Here is a 5,159-nt window from a genome sequence, read left to right as displayed (position 1 = left end):
TTTATATCACCAAATTGTCTTCCACAGAGACTGTTCCAATCTACACCCTCCCTCAATGTGTGAGAAACTGTGTTCATTATCAATATAAGTGCAAACGGTTTTGCTTTATAAGAATTAAAACATAATAGAACAAAATTCAAACTTATCCATTAGTTTTGAGTCTCAGGAATTACAGAAACCTCTAAGAATCATGTGCATCTGTTTTTAGAATTGGCAAGCATTAACAGGCAGAAGAGAGGGCATATTTCAGTAAATATTACAGCTGATAATAAATTTTGTTCTTCTTGGGCTTTAGTCCCAACAAAATAAGTACCTGCAATGCTAAAATTTTATATATTTTAAAGCCACTGTATGTGGCATAATATAAACATTCTATAACCTGCCCAATCTCTGTTAGCTTATTTTAAAAATCCTTTCCCCTCTTATAATTGTCTTGCTTAATATGCTGTATTTTAATTATCTGATTTACAGGGTTTGGAAAGACCTAAAAAAATTGGCATGCATCAAAACATTAACAACCTATTTAACAGTATTTTTTTAATAACCAAAGGCCTGGAGGATAAATGTATCCTGTTTATGTTACACATATGATTTCCTAAACGTGTTTGTTTCTGCTCTGTCACAAGCATCCCCACTGTCTCAACTGATGGATTTCTATTTTAATTAGCCTTAAATTCCAGGAGAGTAATCTTAATGTATTAGATGACCTTGGCAGTTGACCAATAATAAACAATGAGCTCAGTTTTTCTCAGAGCGAAGCTGACAGCCACACACTGGCCTCTGAGGACTCAGCCTGGGCCGAACTGTCACGTACCCAGCCTGGCCAGTAAAACTTCCTGCTGGCACTTTCTTCGAAACTACTTTTATTCATTTTCCATTTACAGTGGAAAAAGATGCAAGAAAAAGGAAAAAGAAAACAAGCAGGGCAGAGAAAATTTTTCACTTGCAATGGATATCAAATCCCAGCAAGTTATTTTGTGGATATTGACCAACGGATTATGAAGTTTATGGGGAGAAGCAAAAGACCCAGAATAGCCAACACGATATTGAAGGAGAACAAAATTGGAGGATGGACGCTACCTGACTTCAAGACTTGATATAAAGCCACAGTAATCCAGACAGTGTGGTACTGGTGACAGAGGAAACAAATAGGTCAATGGAACAGAGTAGAGAGCATAGAAATAGACCCATGGGGATACAGTCAACTGATCTTTGACAAAGGAGCAAAGGCAATACAATGGCAGAAAGATAGTGTTTTCTGGAGCAACTGAACATCCATATGCAAAAAAAAAAAAAAATAGAATCTAGACACTTGCAGTGGACAGACCCAGCTTATTAGGTATCACTGGGGAGGAATGTTGGATAGGACACCAGAGCAGGGCTACCAAGGGGAGTGAGGACTTTTTTCCTGAAATGTAAGAATAAGAAATCCTGCCTGATTAGAAAAGTCAGCACAGCCTGTGATGGTTCCCGAGATGCTGGGATTCTACAGTATTTTTTGCCCTCTGCCTAGGCTGTCTCTGCTGTCCTTTCCTTCTCATGCCCAGGGTGATGCAAAACAATAAAAACATGTCTGGGTTTATTACACCCACCTGAGGCCCCTGCTCCGAGCAAATAGGAGTGCAGAATAAATACGCATTGGCTTTGTCCAGGCTCATTAACAGTGGCTTCCAAAAAATATATTTTGCCTCTTGGAGCAGAGGAAAATCAATGATAATCTTAGGTTTATGTGAAGGTCAGTGGGTTCAGCATTTAGCATCTCTTATCCTCATGTTTTAAAGGAAGCTATGAAGGAGCATTATTTCTGACAATCCTGCATGGGAAACGTCTTGACTGAGATTCTTGGACTTAATAAAAGATTTATGGTAGAAATTCTGCAAGTAATATCTTGTTAAAATAACTTCTGTGCTAACCTCAAGTGACAAGTGATTGCTCAAACTTGTTCCTGCGGCTCCCGGGTCTTCTCTTTAATCTTTTATTAGCTCTCTTCTCCAAACTTGAAATATAAGGGACGGCAATTGTTTGGGTCCATTATCTTTGATTTGAATGTCTCTTTGCAGTATTCGGATATGTGTTTTCTTTTTCTGAATTACAAATGAAGTAAATGTCACCATTTGATGGTAATGGATGGCATTTAAATACACACTGAATGTCGCATTGCTTAAAAGTCAAGACCCTTGTAAGCAATATTAAGTGATAGGCGGGGAGTGTTTTCTGGGATAGAGAAGACGGGTGGGGAGAGTTCATAGCACTGATAGCGAGAGCCAGAGGCCCTGCCTGCCCTTGGCTCTCTCTAGAGTTTTAAACTGAAAATAAAGCATAAGGGTGTGTGTTTGTGTGTGTGCGTGTGCACACACACAAAGACTGAATAATTCAGAAAAAAAAAAGCCAAAATCATCTTACAATCTGGTGATTAGGGCAGATGATCCTGGCTATCTGTTGTTACGGACTGAATTGTGTCCCCCAAAGTCATAGGTGGAAGCCCTAAACTCTAAGGTGATTGTATTTGGAGACAGGGTCTATCAGGAGATAATGATGAAATTAGGATGAAATGAGATTATAAGGGTGGGGTTCTAATCCAATAGAGTTGGTGACCTTACAAGAGAAGGGAGAGATACTGGGAGGGTGCACACAGACAAGAGGGTAAGTGAGCACACAGTGACGTGGCTCACGGTGGCGTGGCTCACGGTGGCGTGGCTCACGGTGGCGTGGCCCACACTGGTGTGGCCCACAGTGACGTGGCATCATTTGCCAAGGCAAGGAGAGGGGCCCCAGGAAAAACCAAACCTGCCAGCACCTTGTTCTTGGACTTTCAGCCTCTCTAACTATGACGAAATACATTTCTGTGGCTTAAGTCTCCCCATCCCGCATGTTGTTATGGCAGCCCTGGCGGATTAACACACCTCAGTTCCCGTCCTCCTGGCTGGTGGGATCCATCAGCTATTCCAGGCGGAAGATGATGGCCGCCTGCTTTCCCAGCCTCCCCCGCGGCGCGGGCATGGCCACGTGACCCTGTCCCAGCCAGTGAGACAAAGGGATGTGCCCCGGGGGCTCCTGGGAAAGAAGAAAGAGGCAGGCATCTGAGAGAGCCTCTCGCCCTTTTCTTCCTGCTCCTGGGTGTCACCACTTGAGGAGGAGGAGCCGCGAGCGCTGCAGCGTCTTCAGACCCTTGGGAAAGGCATGGAGGAGCCCCGAACCTGCGAACTCCACACAGACAGTGGCCCCGGCCGGGAATGCACTGAGTTTTCCTCATTGATGTTTCAACAAAACAACGTTAAATGAAACCACTGTTGTTTAATACGAATGGATTAAATTCCACCTTTAAAAACAGAGGTGGTCATAGTAGGTGCTAAAAGCCAAAGCTAGTTAAATGTAATTTATACATATTTAAAGGTAAGTGATACCTTACCTTTAAAAAGAAAAAGATGGAAAATAATGGGTGAGTAAAGTGATACTAAACAAATGCAACTGAAAGGAAAGCTTCAATATCAAAATCAAATCAAAATATCAATTCAATATCAAAATATCAAAATCAGGTACAGTAGAATTTAAAGTAAAAACAATGAACAAATTATTAGGGAAAGTATACAGTGATGAAAACATAATTTATGAATAAGTTATAACCATCAAAAATGTACATGTACCAAATAAATTATACCTAAATGAAAATGAAATGCAAGGAGAGCCTGCTAAAAATACAATTATAGTGGAAGATTTGAATATATTTATCTCAGAATTGGATAGATCTAGTATAACAGATAAAAATAAGTGAGGATATAAGAGAATAAAATACCATGTTAAGAAACTTAATTTAATGTGTATAGAAACTTACACAACTCAAAGAGATGAGATATATATTTTTTTTGTATCGAGTATTTACAGAAATTGTGCTTAAGTTGGTCATAAAGGAAAGCATATTCCCCAGTCCGGAAACATTAGGAATAACAAATCATAAAAGGGCAATAAATTAATTTTAACTTCTAAGAAATTAAGCAATGCACCCCTAATACAATGTTGTAACAAAAAAGACAAAGAGACCTTATCTATAAAAACAAACAAATAAACAAAGAATACAAAGAAAGGAGAACCCTTCATCCCAAACCTATGGGACACAGAGAATAGTGTACTTAAAATTTTAGAGCTTTAAGTGCCTTCTATAGTAAAAAAATGAAAACAATAAAAGTGTTAAATATTCACCTTGAGAAACTAGGAGAACAAAATAAGCAAAAAGAAATGAAGAGGAAAGAATTAATAAAGACAAAACCTGAAATTAATGGGATGGAAAACAAAAATCAGTGCAGGGAATAGATAAATCCAATTGTCCATTGCAAATATCAATAAAATAGTCAAATCTCATGTTACCCCAATTTAAGATAAAATGAAACAAAATATGTAAGAGTAAGAATGAGAATGGGGACATAATTTGAGATAAATGAATTTTAAATATCACAAATATTATAATAGGATATTACATGCAACTCTATGGCAACAGATACAAATACAAGGTAAACTGGCTTTCCTAGTAAAATACAACTTACTAAAACTGAGCAAAGAAGAAATGAAAAGTTCAAAGAACCAGTTACCACAGAAGAGTTTGGAAAAGTATTTAAAGATCTATCATTAAAAAACAAAAGAACAACAGCAGGGTTAGAAGATTTAAGCTGAGTTTTGTCTAGTTAAAAACAAGTAATTCCAATGTTATTTAATCTAAGCTTTAGAATAAGGCAAAATAATTTGTTGCTTAAATCTGATATATGGCAACAAAGATAGCAGCAAAATTTATTAAAAAGATTTTACTTATAAATACTGTTGCAAAAAAGTTACATAAAATATTAGGAAATAGAATTACTTATATGTGCCAAGCATGGTGGCTCATACCTGTAATTCCACTTTGGGAGACTGAGGCAGGAGGATTGCTTGAGACCAGGAGTTTGAGACCTGCCTGCACAACATAGTGAGATCCTGTCTCTACAAAAAATTTTAAAAAGTTGCTGGGCATGGTGGTGTGTACCTGTAGTTCCAGCTACTTGGGAGGCTGAGGCAGGGGATTGCTGAGCCCAGGAGTTTGAGGGTACAGTGAGCTATGACTGCACTCCAGCCTGGATGACAGAGTGAGATGTTGTCTCTAAAAAATAAATAAATAAATAAATAATAAATAA

This window comes from Microcebus murinus, chromosome 14 (assembly GCF_040939455.1).
Source record: "Microcebus murinus isolate Inina chromosome 14, M.murinus_Inina_mat1.0, whole genome shotgun sequence".
NCBI lineage: Eukaryota > Metazoa > Chordata > Mammalia > Primates > Cheirogaleidae > Microcebus > Microcebus murinus.
Note: the sequence above shows the minus strand (reverse complement) of the source record.